At 41.9% G+C, this 18,054-nt stretch overlaps 1 pseudogene; it reads left to right on the top strand.

Annotated features, from left to right (window-relative positions):
• The first annotated feature begins 253 nt into the window (after positions 1–253).
• On the top strand, positions 254–7,876 carry LOC118929084 (nicotinamide riboside kinase 1-like; annotated as a pseudogene).
• Positions 7,877–18,054: the final 10,178 nt, after the last annotated feature.

Genomic DNA, 18,054 nt, shown 5'->3' with positions numbered 1-18,054 from the left:
TTTTGTATGCTAATGAGATGCCTGGTGGCTGGGGCCCCTAGGTGGCTTCAGGATGGGGGCTGGTCTCCAGGAAGACCAAGTCTTGATTACAAGCTTGGGACTTTCAGCCCCACCCCCCAAACTCCAGGGAGGGGAGAGCCTGAGTTCAATCACCAATGGCTAATGATTTAATCAACTGTGCATATGTAATGAGACCTCCCTAAAAACACGTAAACAACAGGGTTCGGAGACTTCTGGGCTGGTGAGCTTATCTATGTGCTGGAAGAGTGGTGCACCCCAGCTCCACGGGACAGAAGATCCTGTGCTGGAGACCCCTCCAGACCTCCTGTGGGTAAAATTGTAGTATTTCCAGAATATCTCACCTGGCTTTAGTATATCTGCATATCAATAGGCGTTCAGAGGTGAAGAGAAGTATGGCTTTAGCACATTTGATTCATTCCTCAGGGGTTGAGAGTTCATCTCATATCAATGGGTAAATTACCTGGGCAACGGAGGGCTTATCTGTACCTGAGAGGTGAGGGTTGGGGGCCAGTTTTGCTTCTGCCAGAGCAGGAGAGACAGCCCTGGACTGCAGTTTGTAAGCAATACACATATTTCTAAACTTTATTTCTCCCTTTGATTGATTTCAGTTTTTAGAGGTATTTTACCCTGGGATTTCCTTTCCCTGGACTTACACCTTCCCTATGTGCCTCTTCATCTGGCCATTCATTTGCATCCTTTACACTATCCTTTATAACAAGTCAGTACATGCAAAGAAAATGTGTTCCTGAGTCTGTGAGCCACTCTAGCAAATCATCAAATCTGAGGAGGGGGTCATGGGAACCCCCAATTTCTAGCTGATGGGTCAGAAGTAGAGGAAGCCTAGGACTAGTGACTGGCATCTGAAGGAGGGGCAATCTCGTGGGACTGAGCCCTTAAGCTGTGGTGTCTGTGTTAATTCCAGACCGTGTCAGAATTGAATCATTAAACACCAGGTTGCTGAATGGGAAGTCAGAGAATTATTTGTTGGTGTTGAAAACACCCCAGAGTGATTATCTGGCACTGCCCTGTGTTATGGTCACTTGTGTTGGTTTTTTTCCTATTGGTTGTATTTTCTCTAAGAGCCAAAACTGGGTCTTATTCCACTTCGTATTTCTTACAACACACAACACAGAGCCTGGCCCACAATAAAAGATGAATAAATAATGTTGAACAGGTTCAGATTTATTCTATTGACAGCTCCTTGGGTCTCCTTTATGATGGTGCTTGCTTAGGAAAGTTGGGCTGGGCTGGCTGGGCTGGGCTTGGCTGGCTAGACTATGGCTTGTCATCACAAGGCATTCCAGAATCACCAAGAATATGTCTCCAAACCTTCTCAAACAGATCAATGAAAAAGAATATAAAAGGCTACAGTGAGGCCCTGCAGGACCCCAGGGCTCCCCCCACCCCCACCCCAGCTCACCAGCAGGAGAGGAGGAGTCCGAGCAGGGAGGGAGTGGAAGCCCAGGACTGCTAAATAACCAGCCTTAGTCATCCGCACTGGGAGTGTAGACACACATTGCATGGTGTGCTGGATATTAGGAAAACAGAAAAGTAAAATCTGCAAGAGGGTCCCCGCAGCTGGCTCCGCTGGGAAAAAGAAAAGCAAGTGTTTTTTGAAAGTCTTAAAGGGACAGGGGCCTCACAGCTGGATGGAAGCATCCTGGCACACTCAGCCCAGCAGCTGGGAATTCTGAGGAGTTTCGGACGCCCCAGCCCCCTGGGAGGCAGCACAGCTCTGAAACCACTCATGGAGATAAACAGCCTGCCATTCATTCCCCCTCCAGCGTGGCCCTGCCAAAGCGGCAGAGCAGCCAGAGCAGCCGCCCCGAGTCTCCTCCCAGTGCACAGCCGCCCAGGCCAGACCCAGGGCTGCAGTCGGCATGCAGCTGCCCGGCATAGACAGAGAAAGCCGGGGCAAGGCACGAAGGGGTGCCGTTCTCACAGGAGAGCACACCTGGTGCGCCTGCCTCTCCCAACAGGGCTCTGGGCTGCCCCACCCATGGTGGCTCAGGAAATTAACCCAGACGCTGCTCCCGGTGCGAGGGTGAGTGACACAGGCAGCAGAGAGGGGCAGGGTGGCTAGCAAGAAGGAAGGGACTTTATTCTCCCAGTTGACACACACATCACCTGCCTACGACTACCTCTATTACCATGAAAAGGCAGAAGAATTTGGTGCAGTTCAGAATTACCCAGACAACCCCCAAGAGAGGCCTGGGGAGACAGATATAACCAATCTTCCTGAAAAAGAATTCAAAATAAGTCATAACCATGCGGATGGACCTGCAGAGAAAAATGCAAGAGCTAAAGGATCAAGTTAGGATGGAGAATACAGAAATAAAACAATCTCTGAAAGGACTTAAGAGCAGACTGGATGAGGTGCAAGAGACCATTAATGGAATAGAAATCAGAGAACAGGAACACAGAGAAGCTGAGGCAGAGAGAGATAAAAGGATCTCCAGGAATGAAAGAATATTAAGAGAACTGTGTGACCAATCCAAACGGAACAATATTCACATTTAGGAGTACCAGAAGAAGAGAGAGAAAAAGGGATAGAAAGTGTCTTTGAAGAAATAATTGCTGAAAACTTCCCCAAACTGGGGGAGGAAATAGTCTCTCAGACCATGGAAGCCCACAGATCTCCCAACACAAGGGACCCCAGGAGGACAACACCAAGACATATAATAATTAAAATGGCAAAGATCAAAGACAAGGACAGAGTATTAAAGGCAGCCAGAGAGAGGAAAAGGTCACCTACAAAGGAAAACCCATCAGGCTATCATCAGACTTCTCAACAGAAACCTTACAGGCCAGAAGAGAATGGCATGATATATTTAATGCAATGAAACAGAAGAGCCTTGAGCCAAGAATACTGTATCCAGCACAATTATCATTTAAATATGGAGGAGGGATTAAACAATTCCCAGACAAGCAAAAGTTGAGGGAATTTGCCCCCCACAAACCACCTCTACATGGTATTTTAAAGGGACTGATCTAGATGGAAGCATTCCTAAGGCTAAATAGATGTCACCAGAGAAAATAAAATCACACCAAAGAAAGCAGACCAATCAAATACCAACTAAAGGCAAAAAAATAAAATAAACTATTCACAAAATCAGTCAAAGGAAAAGTCTGCAGTGAGAGGTAGAGGCCAGGCAATAAGCTGGGTGGCCACTAAGTAACGACTCAGCCACAACTACCTTGCAGCTTTGGTGATTCCAATTCATGCCTCAGCAACACTGCACATTTTACCCTATAGAATGGACTTCCAGATCACACTCAAGTAGCTTAAACTGCAAATGTTACAACCATAAATGTCCAGAGCATACTATGTGGGAAAATTGCTGCACATCTCAATCAACTGAGAATGTGTGGAATAAACTGAATTAAGGAGAAACTCCCCAAGAACAGATTCATGAGTTCTCCTCAGCCTCTTGAATTGCCTGGGCCCCTGCACTTGCTTCACACCCAGTTGTGTGACCATCAGCAACTTGTCACAACTCCCACTTCAGGGACTTTCCCCAAATATGTGTATTTTTAGATCAGTTGCAATTAACTAGGAGAAGGAAGAAGAAAGAACAGCTGGCCTTCAACATTTCACTCTGGTATCTCTTAGAGAGTAACTTGAATGATGTTTGGTCTGTCTTTAGGGAATTAACCAGCCTCCCTGCCCCAAACAAATCACTAACAATAGCTGTTAAACAAAGAAGGTCCAGAACCCCCAGCAGACCTCTGGGCAGGATGGGGCAAGAGCAGGGAGGAGCTTTTAATGGCAACCCTACAGGCTTTGCAGGATTTGTCCACTGTGGAATGGCCAGCAGACCTCATCAGTCCCCATGTCTCACACTGACACTGGTGGGCTTAAAGCCCTACTCTCCTCCAAATGCCAAACCCCAGTGCACTGAGCAGCAGAAAGCAGCCACCCAACAGGCACACCAGGATGACTTATTCTCAGAGGAATGTTTTCCATGCCTTTGTCACCCCTTGTCTCTTTCCTTTATTGAGAAGAGAGGAAGGGAGGGGAGAAGAGGAAAGGAGAGCAGGGAAGAGGAAAGGAGAGAAGAGGGGGAAAGAGGAGAAAGGGAGGAGGGATAATGTGGGGGATGGAGGGATCACACCATCAACCAGGGCAATGCAGAAGAAGGAAGCCACCCTGAATAGCCTCTTACCCAGACAAGCCATGGGCATGGAGGCCCACCAAGGCTTGTGTTCTGAAATGTAATTCTTCCACCTGGGGAAATTCATATTGGTTGTAGCAAAGGATTCAGTAAAGCAAGGCCTGACTGGACTCTCAGAATCATAACCACAAAAGACAATTTTGTGGGGTTTGTGGCTATTTGAGTTCACTCCCTTGACCAGAGTACATTGTACTCCCGGCAAGATAATCTCCAGCACATCATCCAATCTATTCTCAAATGCCTCATGTAGCAAGATATTCACAGCTTCCCTTGGGAAGTTATTCTTAAAGTCTAATGGTCAGGGTATTTTTCCTGATAACGAGCATCCATCTTTCCTTTTCTTCACTTCATCCCTGTTACTCTGTGGAATAAACTCCTGCCCTCAGCATTGTCTTTTCTCTTAATGTTTGTCAATGCATTTCCCAGGCATACGTACTGCATCTTTTCAGCATCTGTGCACTTGAGCCTCAGAGATCAAGAAACAGCCAAGAAATGCAATGACAAATAAAGGCTCTGCCATCCGGCAGGCATAAACATAAATAAGATGTGAGCCCAAAACCTCAATAAAGAAGGGATCATCATCAATCCACCCTCCACACAGAGCCCACGACAACAGCAGAACTGCTATGCAGTGAGGGATGCTCTGCCAAGGCGACCCTGTTCTCACTGTGATTCATTTGCACAACTTAACAAGTTCTTCCTCCCCCAAAATGATTTTATGAAACACCAAATTTATCTTATCAAATGTATCTTTAATTCCATTCACCCTGCTTGATATACTTTTTAGCTTACTGTGCCGTGGCATGGAAACAGGTGTCTAGTATATAAATTCTCATTGTGCAAACTCTCCTTTAGGCAGAGGAGTCAAAGTGGCTCTGAGAGCGAGCTGCCCAAGAAGACATTAGCTTCTGTTACCCTGGGAATGTGAGGAGATTCAGCTGTTTTCTTCCTATATGTAGAACCTTTTTTCATAATCCAGAAAAACTCCAGTAATTTTAAATGGCCATTAAGTCACCTCTTCCACTCAAACGAGTCTCACTTCATCTCCTATCTGCACCCCACCTCTAGTATATTCACACCCTGTTCATTCTACTCACCTTCAGACCTCTTACTGTAATGCCCCACTGAAAATGCCCTTTCTTCTCCATCAACATGGTTCATGGCATTTTATAGCTAGACAGTTCCTTAGTTGAGACTTTTTTTTTCAGAAGAGAGAGAACAAGGTGGATCTGGTGCTCAGTTCAGTGCACTTTGTTTCCTCATTTCTTAAAAAATAACATCGGATGACATTGGATTAAAGATGGTGGCGTGAGAGGTGAGACACAGGCTCCCTCCTAAAACTGCATATAATACAAAAATATAATTAATACCACTAATCCTGAAAGACCAACATGAAAGAGGGCTGTGCCATACTGCATACACCTGGAGAAAAGAATAGACATCACGGAACAGGGTAACATACCAAAGCCGTGGTCTGGGAGGACCCAAGCCCTTCTCCAACCTGAGATCACTGGCAGGAGGAAGAGAAATGGAGCAGGGAAGGAGTGGAGGCCTGGAACTGCTGAACATCTAGCTCTGGAGATCTGCTCTGGGAGCACAAACCTACATTACATGGTGCTCTCATGATTAGGAGGATTGGAAAGCTAAGACAGGCAGAACACCTGGAGAGATTCTAGCTGCTTGTGGAAAGCAGGAATCCGTATGCAGCTGCTCTGGGATAAAATAAAGGCAGGCAGTCTGAGAGACTTCCTAACAGTGAGAAGGCTGCTAAAGGGGCAAGTGTTGCATAGAGCTTACTGTTTAGGAGAAAGGACAGGTAGACAAAATTGTGCTTGTGCACTCTGCCCAGCAGGTTGGGAACTTTCATGATCTTCAGGTGCTCCAGCCCCCTGGCTGGCTACACAGCTCCAAGGCCCCCCTCTTGACACACAACCTGCTGCAACTTCCTCCCAGCCAGCACCACCTAGCTCACAAACTGGCAAACCCTACCCTGGCATTAGGCCAGCCAGAGGGAAGCCCTGCCTATAGCACCTACAAATGCAAAGCATAGAGGCTTATACCTGTGTGTTCTGCCCACTGGTTCTGGCAGTGGAGACAGGCATAGCAGCCAGGAAGCAGGAAACAACTCTTTCCTCCCGCAGGCACCAACACCGCTCCCCTCTAACCACTAGCATTGCTCCAGGGGCTGAGCACCTTTAGAGAGCATCGCTTCTGGGCACTAGAGGGCACCACATACAAATATGAAATGTCAAAGGAACCTGGTTCAAAGCAAAATTATGAATACACCAGAGAAAGACACAAATGAAATCAACCTCATGAATCTTCATGAAAGAGATTTCAAAATAAAAATCATAAACATTCAGCGCACGCGGAGGCGCTCTCGCCACAGTCCCGCCCTGCCCCATGGGGGCAGGAGCTAAGCCGTGCACCCGGCCTGCATGGGACAGAGGCCTGGGTTGACGACCTCTTCCGGATCACCTGTGACCGGACAGGGGTGAGGAGGAAGAGGCTGCAGGCGTCTCAGGTGCGGCGGTGTGTGACAGGCACATGCCGGGCCCTCGCCTCTGCCTGGAGGACTTGGAATTGGCCCCCGTGTGACAAATGGTGGGAAGACAACATTGACTATGAATTTGCAGAAACACCTCCAAAACTGCAGTGTCATATCTCAGGATGATTTCTTTAAGTGCTTGAGGCACTCGACATGGAAAAGATTATGTCTGCCATTTCTTTCTGGATGGAAAGTCCAAGACACTCTCTGGTAGAAGATGGGGGAAGCACTGAGGAAATTTCCGTATTAATCATCGAAGGTTTCCTTCTCTTTAATTATAAGCCACTTGACAGTCTATGGAGTAGAAGCTACTTTCTGACCATTCCATATGAAGAATGTAAGAGGAGGAGGAGTATGAGGGTCTACGAGCCTCCAGATGTCCCAGGGTACTTTGACGGCCACATGTGGCCCATGTACCTAAAGCACAGACAAGAAGTAGAGGACATCCTGTGGGAAATTGTTTACCTATATGGAACAAAATCTGAAGAGGACCTCTTTTCACAAGTGTATGAAGATCTGTTACAAGAACTAGAAAAGCAAAAGTGTTTGCAAGTAACAGCATAATGATGGAGTGCACTGAATCTTTCCTGGAGTGAATTAGAAAACTTGAAAGAATATATTCAAGAACCTTCACCAAGATACATAATGTACTTTGGTATGATGATAGCTATTATTTTGTTTGTATGTTTCTTTGGTCAAACATGATTTCCCCAACATGTGGAACAGTAAATAATTATCTATGCCAATAGATAGAAATTTACCCTAATAATTGTTCTCACTCTAGGGAGAGTACAGATACAGCACAGCTTACAAACAGTGAGTCAATTCCTTAGACCAATGATTATCAAATTATTCTGAATGGAACCCACAAGTAAGAAATAAGGTTTATATCACCATCCAGTATACATGTAATCTATTGTTTGTATATGTGTGTGTATGCATATATGAATATTTGTGTATTCACAAAGCATTTGTCCTATATACAATGCACTATGATATTTTTCCATTTTTGATTTGTTTTATAAATATTGGTTACCATCCCATACCAGTGCCCACCTCCTACAAATAATGGCATACCAGGAGTAGCAGTCACATTGAATAAATCAACAATTTACTACAGTGAAAAAAGAAATCATAAACATTCTCATGAAGGTACAGAAAAATATTCAAGAATGCAGGAATGAATTCCAGTTGGAGATCAAATCATTATGGAACACAGTATCAGAAATGAAACATATAATGGAAGGTTTTAAAAGCAGATTGGTTACAGTGGAGGAGATGATAAATGAAATAGAAATTAGAGAATAGGAGTACAAAGAAACTGAGGCACAGACATAAAAAAGGATCTCTAAGAATGAAAGAATATTGAGAGAACTGTGTGACCAATCCAAACAGAACAATATTCATACTATAGGGGTACCAGAAGAAGAAGAGAGAGAAAAAGGGGTAGAAAATCTCTTTGAGGAGGTAATTGCTGAAAACTTCCCCAAACTGGGGAAGGAGATAGTATCTGAGGCCATTTAGGTGCACAGATCTCTCATCACAAGGGACCCAAGGAAGACAACACCAAGACATATACTACTTAAAATGGCAAAGACCAAGGATAAGGACAGCCCATTAAAAGCATCCAGAGAGAGAAATAAGATCACATACACAGGAAAGTCCATCAGGCTAACATCAGACTTCTCAGCAGAAACCTTACAGGTCAGAAGGGAGTGGTATGATGTATGTAATGCAATGAAGCAGAAGGGCCTCAAACCAAGAATACTTTATCTGGCAAAATTATCATTTAAATTTGAAAGAGGGATTAAACAATTTCCAGATAAGCAAAAGCAGAGAGAATTTTCAGCCCACAAACCATCTCTATGGTGTATTTTGGAGGGACTGCTATAGATGGAAGTGTTCCAAAGGTTTAATAGCTGTCACCAGATGTAATAAAACCACAGTAAAGAAAGTAGAACAGTTAATTACTAAGAAAATGTGAAATTAAATCAACTACTCCCAAAGTCAATTAAAGGATAGACAAAGATCATAGGAATTAAAGACGGCGGCATGACAGGAGAGACAGAGGCTTCCTCCTAAAACTGGGCACAATTAGGAAATTTAATTGACGTAACTAATCCTGAGAGAGCAACAGGAAAGAGGACGGCATCAGACTGCACACACCTGGAGAAAAGAGCAGACCTCAGCTAACGGGGTAACGTACCAGAGCTGTGGCTCCACGGGACCCGAGCCCCTCCCCCACCCCAGCTCAGTGGTGGGAGGAAGACAAACAGAGCAGGGAGGGAGTGGAAGGCTTGGGACTGCTGAATACCTAGCTCTGGAGATCTGCTCTGGGAGCACAAACCTACATTTCATGGTGCTTTCATGAGACTAGCATGACTACTGGGTTGGAAAGTTAATACAGGCAGAGTTCCTGGGGAGACTAGGATTCCAGCTGCTTGTGGAAAGCAGGGATCCATATCTGGCTGCTCTGGGACAAAAACTTATACCTGTGTGACTGGCCCACTGGCTCAGGCAGTGGAGACAGGCACAGCAGCCAGAAGGCGGGGAACAGCTCTTTCCTCCCCCCAGGCACCAGTACCGCTCCCCTGCAACCCCCGACATTGCTTTAGGGGCTCAGCAGCTCCAGGATAGAGCTTCTGGACACTAGAGGGCGCCATATACAAACATGAAACGCCAAAGGAAACTTGTCCAGAGTAAAATTGTTAATACAACTCCTGAGAAAGATTTAAATGATATGGACCTCGTGACTCTCCCTGAAAGGGAGTTCAAAATGAAAATCATCAACATCGTAACGGAGGTATGGAAAGACATCCAAGAACTCAGGAATGAATTCAGGACGTAGATCCAATCATTGAAGAGCACGATGGAGGGTATTAAAAGCAGGTTGGATATTGTGGAGGAGACAATAAATGAAATAGAAACTAGAGAACAGGAATACAAAGAAGCTGAGGCACAAAGAGAAAAAAGGATCTCTAAAAATGAAAGAATATTGAGAGAACTGTGTGACCAATCCAAGCAGAACAATATTTGCATTATAGGGATACCAGAAGAAGAAGAGAGAGAAAAAGGGATAGAAAGTGTCTTTGAGGAGGTAGTTGCTGAAAACTTCCCCAATCTGGGGAAGGACATAGTCTGTCAGGCCATGGAGATCCACAGATCCCCCAACACAAGGGACCCAAGGAAGACAACACCAAGACACATAGTAATTAAAATGGGAAAGATCAAGGATAAGGACAGACTGAAGCAGCCAGAGGCAGAAATAAGATCACATACAAAGGAAGGCCCATCAGACTAACATCAGACTTCTCAGCAGAAACCTTACAGGCCAGAAGGGAGTGGCATGATGTATTAAATGCCATGAAGCAGAAGGGCCTGGAACCAAGATTACTTTATCCAGCAAGATTATCATTTAAATTTGAAGGAGGGATTAAACAATTTCCAGATAAGCAAAAGCTGAGAGAGTTTACCTCCCACAAACCATCTCTGCAGTCTATTTGGGAGGGACTGCTATAGATGGAAGTGCTCCTGGGGTTGGATAGCTGTCACCAGAGGTAGTAAAATCATGGTAGGGAGGGTGGAGCAGCTGATTGTGAGGCAAATGTAAAATTAAATTGACTATCCCCAAAGTCAATCAAGGGATAGACAAAAAGTACAGAATTTGATACCTAATATATGAAGAATGAAGGAGGAAGAAAAAGGAGGAGAAATAGAAAAGAACCTTTAGATTGTGTTTGTACCAGCATACTAAGTGAGTTAAGTTAGACTCTTAGATAGTAAGGAAAGTAATCTGGAACCTTTGGTAATCACGAATCTAAAGCCTGAAATGGCAATAAGTACACACCTGTTGATAATCACCCTAAATGTAAATGGACTGAATGCACCAATCAAAAGATATACAGTCAATGAATGGATAAAAAAACAAGACCCATCTATATGGTACTTACAAGAGACTCACCTCAAACCCAAAGACATGTACAGACTAAAAGTCAAGGGATGGAAAAAGATATTTCATGCAAACAACAGGGAGAAAAGAGCAGGTGTTGCAGTACTAGTATCAGACAAAATAGACTTCAAAACAAAGTAACAAGAGATAAAGAAGGACATTACATAATGATAAAGGGCTCAGTCCAACAAGAGGATATAATCATTATAAATATATATGCACCCAACACAGGAGTACCAGCATATGTGAAACAAATGCTAACAGGCCAGAAGGGAGTGGAATAGACTGCAATACATTCATTTTAGGAGACTTCAACACACCATTCACTCCAAAGGAGAGATCCACCAGACAGAAAATAAGAACACAGAGGCACTGAACAACACACTAGAACAGATGGACCTAATAGACATCTATAGAACTCTACACCCAAAAGCAACAGGATACACATTCTTCTCAAGTGCACATGGAACATTCTCCAGAATAGACCACATACAAGGCCAAAAAAAGAGCCTCAGTAAATTCAAAAAGATTGAAATCCTACCAACCAACTTTTCAGACCACAAAGGTATGAAACTAGAAATAAATTGTACCAAGAAAGCAAAAAGGCTCTCAAACACATGGAGACTTAACAACACGCTTCTAAATAGTCAATGGATCAACGACCAAATTAAAATGGAGATCCACCAATATATGGAAATAAATGACAACAACAACAACACAAAGCCCCAACTTCTGTGGGACGCAGCGAAAGCAGTCTTAAGAGGAAACTATATAGCAATCCAGGCATATTTAATGAAGGAAGAACAAAACCAAATGAATAGTCTAATGTCACAATTATCAAAATTGGAAAAAGACGAACAAATGAGGGCTGAAGTCAGCAGAAGGAGGGACATAATAAAGATCAGAGAAGAAATAAACAAAATTGAGAAGAATAAAACAATAGAAAAAAATCAATGAAACCAAGAGCTGGTTCTTTGAGAAAATAAACAAAATACATAAGCCTCTAACCAGACTTATTAAGAGAAACAGAGAATCAACACACATCAACAGAATCAGAAATGAGAAAGGAAACATCACGATGGACCCAACAGAAATACAAAGAATTATTAGAGACTACTATGAAAACCTACATGCTAAGAAGCTGGAAAACCTAGAAGAAATGGACAACTTCCTAGAAAAATACAACCTTCCAAAACTGACCAAGGAAGAAACACAAAATCTAAACAAACCAATTACCAGCAAAGAAATTGAAGCGGCAATCAAAAAACTACCCAAGAAAAAAGCACCCGGGCCAGATGGATTTACCTTGGAATTGTATCAGACATAGAGAGAAGATATAATACCCATTCTCCTTAAAGTTTTCCAAAAAATAAAAGAGGAGGGAATACTCCCAAACTCATTCTATGAAGCCAACATCACCCTAATACCAAAACCAGGCAAGGACCCAACCAAAAAAGAAAATTACAGACCAATATCCCTGAGGAACGTAGATGCACAAATACTCAATAAAATATTAGCAAACCAAATTCAAAAATATATCAAAAGGATCATACACCATGACCAAGTGGGATTCATCCCAGGGATGCAAGGATGGTACAACATACGAAAATCCATCAACATCAACCACCACATAAACAAAAAGGAAGACAAAAACCACATGATCATCTCCATAGATGCTGAAAAAGCATTCGACAAAATTCAACATCCATTCATGATAAAAACTCTCAGCAAAATGGGAATAGAGGGCAAGTACCTCAACATAATAAAGGCCATATACGATAAACCCACAGCCAACATCATACTGAACAGCGAGAAGCTGAAAGCTTTTCCTCTGAGATCGGGAACTAGACAGGGATGCCCACTCTCCCCACTGTTATTTAACATAGTACTGGAGGTCCTAGCCACAGCAATTAGACAAAACAAAGAAATACAAGGAATCCAGATTGGTAAAGAAGAGGTTAAACTGTCACTATTTGCAGATGACATGACATTGTACATAAAAAACCCTAAAGACTCCACTCCAAAACTACTAGAACTGATATCGGAATACAGTAAAGTTGCAGGATACAAAATTAACACACAGAAATCTGTGGCTTTCCTATACACTAACAATGAGCCAATAGAAAGATAAATCAGGAAAACAATTCCATTCACAATTGCATCAAAAAGAATAAAATACCTAGGAATAAACCTAACCAAAGAAGTGAAAGACCTATACCCTGAAAACTACAAGACACTCTTAAGAGAAATTAAAGAGGACACTAACAAATGGAAACTCATCCCATGCTCTTGGCTAGGAAGAATTAATATCGTCAAAATGGCCACCCTGCCCAAAGCAATATACAGATTTGGTGTAATCCCTATCAAATTACCAACAGCATTCTTCAACGAACTGGAACAAATAGTTCAAAAATTCATATGGAAACACCAAAGACCCCAAATAGCCAAAGCAATCCTGAGAAAGAAGAATAAAGTTGTGGGGATCTCACTCCCCAACATCAAGCTCTACTACAAAGCCATAGTAATCAAGACAATTTGGTACTGGCACAAGAACAGAGCCACAGACCAGTGGAACAGATTAGAGAGTCCAGACATTAACCCAAACATATATGGTCAATTAATATTCAATAAAGGAGCCATGGACATACAATGGGGAAATAACAGTCTCTTCAACAGATGGTGCTGGCAAAAAAAAAGCTACATGTAAGAGAATGAAACTGGATCACTGTCTAACCCCATACACAAAAGTAAATTCAAAATGGATCAAAGACCTAAATGTAAGTCATGAAACCATAAAACTCTTAGAAAAAAACATAGGCAAAAATCTCTTGGACATAAACATGAGTGACTTCTTCATGAATATATCTTCCCGGGCAAGGAAAACAAAAGCAAAAAGGAACAAGTGGAACTATATGAAGCTGAGAAGCTTCTGTACAGCAAAGGACACCATCAATAGAACAAAAAGGAACCCTACATTATGGGAGAATATATTCGTAAATGACAGATCTGATAAAGGCTTGACATCCAAAATATATAAAGAGCTCACACACCTCAACAAACAAAAAGCAAATAATCCTATTCAAAAATGGGCAGAGGAGCTGAATAGACAGTTCTCTAAAGAAGAAATCCAGATGGCCAACAGGCACATGAAAAGATGCTCCACATTGCTAGTTATCAGAGAAATGCAAATTAAAACCACAATGAGATATCACCTCACACCAGTAAGGATGGCTGCCATCCAAAAGACAAACAACAACAAATGTTGGCGAGGTTGTGGAGAAAGGGGAATCCTCCTACACTGCTGGTGGGAATGTAAATTAGTTCAACCATTGTGGAAAGCAATATGGAGATTCCTCAAAATGCTCAAAATAGACTTACCATTTGACCCAGGAATTCCACTTCTAGGAATTTACCCTAAGGATGCAGCACTCCAGTTTGAAAAAGACAGATGCACCCCTATGTTTATTGCAGCACTTTTTACAATAGCCAAGAAATGGAAGCAACCTAAGTGTCCATCAGTAGATGAATGGATAAAGAAGATGTGGTACACAATGGAATATTATTCAGCCATAAGAAGAAAACAAATCCTACCATTTGCAACAATATGGATGGAGCTAGAGGTTATTATGCTCAGTGAAATAAGCCAGGCAGAGAAAGACAAGTACCAAATGATTTCACTCATACGTGGAGTATAAAACAAAGAAAAACTGAAGGAACAAAACAGCAGCAGAATCACAGAACCCAAGAATGGACTAACAGTTACCAAAGGGAAAGGGACTGGGGATGATGGGTGGGAAGGGAGGGATAAGGACGGGTAAAAAGAAAGGGGGCATTACAATTAGCATGTACAGTGTTGTGGGGGGTGCAGGGAGGGCTGTACAACACAGAGAAGACATGTGACTTTATCATTACACAATGATAAAGAGTCCAATACAACAAGAAGACATAATCATTATAAATATCTATGCTCCCAACACAGGAGCACCTACATACGTGAAAAAAATACTAACAGAATTAAAGGGGGAAATAGAATGCAATGCATTCATTCCCGGAGACTTCAACACTGCACACACTCCAAAGGACAGATCAACTAGACAGAAAATAAGTAGCAATACAGAGGTACTGAATACCACATTAAAACAGATTGACCTAACAGACATCTACAGAACTTGCCAGCCAAAAGCATCAGAATACACATTCTTCTCAAGTGCACATGGAACATTTTCAAGAATAAATAATATCCTAGGCCACAAAAGGAGCCTCAGTAAATTCAGAAAGATTGAAATTGTACCAACCAGTTTTTCAGACCACAAAGTTATGAAACTAGAAATAAATTACACAAAGAAAATGAAAAATCCCACAGACACGTTGAGGCTTCACATACTCCTACATAACCAATGGATCAATGACCAAATAAAAACAGAGATCAAGTAATATGTGGAGACAAATGACAACAATAATTCAACATGGCAAAATCTGTGGGACATAGCAAAAGCCATGGTAAGAGGAAAGTATATTGCAATACAGGCCTACTTCAGGAAAGAACAATCCCATATGAAGAGTCTAAACTCACAATTAAGGAAAAAAGAAAAAGAAGAACAAATGAGGCCCAAAGTCAGTAGAAGGAAGGACATAATAAAGATTAGAGCAGAAATAAATAAAATTGAGAAGAATAAAACAATAGAATCAATGAATGCAAGAGCTGGTTCTTCAAGAAAGTAAACAAAATAGATAAACCCCTAGCCAGACTTATCAAGAAAAAAAGAATAAACAAAATCAAAAATAAGAAAGGAAAAACCACTACAGACACCACAGAAATACAAAGAATTATTAGAGAATACTATGAAAACTTATGTGCTAACAAACTGGAAAACCTAGAAGAAATGAACAACTTTCCAGAAAAATACAACCTTCCAAGGCTGACCCAGTAAGAAACAGAAAGTCTGAACAGATGAATTACCAGCAATGAAATTGAATTGGTAATGAAAATCTACCTAAGAACAAAATTCCCAGACCAGATAGCTTCACTGCTGAATTTTATCAAACATGTAGTGAAGACCTAATACCCATCCTCCTTAAAGTTTTCCAAAAAGTAGAGGAAGAAACTCATTCTATGAGGCCAGCATCACCCTAACACCAAACATAATCCCACAGTGACAAACCCACAGCCAACATAATCCTTAACAGTGAGAAACTGAAAGCTCTTCCTTTAAGATCGGGAACAAGACAAGGATGCCCACACTCCCCACTTTTATTCAACATAGTTCTGGAGGTCCTCACCACAGCAATCAGACAACACAAAGAAATAAAAGGCATCCAGATTGGCAAGGAAGAAGTCAAACTGTCCCTGCTTGCATATGACATGATATCGTACATAAAAAACCCTAAAGAATCCACTCCAAAACTACTAGATCTAATATCTAAATTCAGCAAAATTGCGGGATACAAAATTAACACACAGAAATCTGTTGCTTTCCTATACATTAACGATTAACTAACAGAAAGAGAAATAAGGAAAACAATTCCATCCACAGTTGCATCAAAAAGAATAAAATACCTAGGAATAAACCTAACCAAGAAAGTGAAAGACCTATACTCTGAAAACTACAAGACACTCATGAGAGAAATTAAAGATAAATGGAAACACATTCCGTGCTCATGGATAGGAAGAATTAATATTGTCAAAATGGCCATCCTGCCTAAAGCAATCTATAGATTCAATGCAATCCCTATCAAAATACCAAAAGCATTCTTCAATGAACTAGAGCAAATAGTTCTAAAGTTCATATGGAAGCACAAAAGACCCCGAATAGCCAAAGCAATCCTGAGAAGGAAGAATAAAGCTGGGGGCATTACACTCCCTGACTTCAAGCCTTACTACAAAGCCACAGTAATCAAGACAATTTGGTACTGGCACAAAAACAGAACCATAGACCAATGGAACAGACTAGAGAGCCCAGACATAAACCAAACCATATATGGTCAATTAATATACTATAAGGGAGCCATAGACATACAATGGGGAAATGACAGCCTCTTCAACAACTGGTATTGGCAAAACTGGACAGTTACATGAAGAGAATGAAACTGGGTTATTATTTAACCCCATACACAAAAGTAAACTTGAAATGGATCAAAGACCTGAATGTAAGTCATGAAACCACTAAATTCTTAGAAGAAAACGTAGGCAAAAATCTCTTGAATATAAACATGAGCAACTTCTTCCTGAACACATCTCCTCAAGCAAGGTAAACAAAAGCAAAAATGAACTCATGAGACTACAACAAACTAAGAAGTTTCTGTACAGCAAAGGACACCATCAACAGAACAAAAAGGCATCCTACAGTATGGGAGAATATATTTGTAAATGACATATCTGACAAAGGGTTAACATCCAAAATATATAAAGAACTTACATGCCTCAACACTCAAAAAGCAAATAACCCAATTAACAAATGGGCAGAGGATATGAAGAGACAGTTCTCCAAAGAAGAAATTTAGATGGCCAACAGACACATGAAAAGATGCTCCACATCATTAATCATCAGGGAAATGCAAATTAAAACCACAATGAGATATCACTCACACCAGTAAGGATGGCCAGCATCGAAAAGACCAAGAACAACAAATGCTGGCTAGGATGCGGAGAAAGGGGAACCCTCCTACACTGCTGGTGGGAATGTAAGCTAGTTCAACCTTTGTGGAAAGCAATATGGAGGTTCCTCAAAAAACTAAAAATAGAAATACCATTTGACCTGAAAAACCCATTCCTTGTAATTTACCCAAAGAGTACAACTTCTCAAATTCAAAAAGACATATGCACCCCTATGTTTGTTGCAGCACTTTCAACATTAGCCAAGATATGGAAGCAACATAAGTGTCCATCAGTAGATGAATGGATAAGGAAGAGGTTGTACATATACACATAGGAATACTATTCAGCCATAAGAAAGAAACAAATCCTACCATTTGTAACAGTATGGATGGAGCTGGAGGGCATTATGCTCAATGAAATAAGCCAGGCAGAGAAAGACAAATGCCAAATGATCTCCTTCATTTATGGAGTATAACCTACAATGAAGCAAAACTGAAAGAACAAAAGGCAGCATACTCAGAGACTCCAAGAATGGACTAGTGGTTACCAAAGGGGAGGGGTGTGGCAGGGCTGGTGGGGAAGGAGGAAGAAGGGGATTGAGGGATATTATGTTTAGTACACATGGTGTGTGGGATCACGGGGAGAACAGTGTAGCCCAGAGAAGGGACATAGTGGATCTGTGGCATCTTGCTGCACTGATGGACAATGACTGCATTGGGGTATGGTGGGGACTTGATAATATGCATAACTGTAGTAACCACATTGT

This window comes from Manis pentadactyla, chromosome 7 (assembly GCF_030020395.1).
Source record: "Manis pentadactyla isolate mManPen7 chromosome 7, mManPen7.hap1, whole genome shotgun sequence".
NCBI classification, from domain to species: Eukaryota; Metazoa; Chordata; class Mammalia; order Pholidota; family Manidae; genus Manis; species Manis pentadactyla.
Note: the sequence above shows the minus strand (reverse complement) of the source record. Positions and strands in the feature narration are given on the sequence as shown.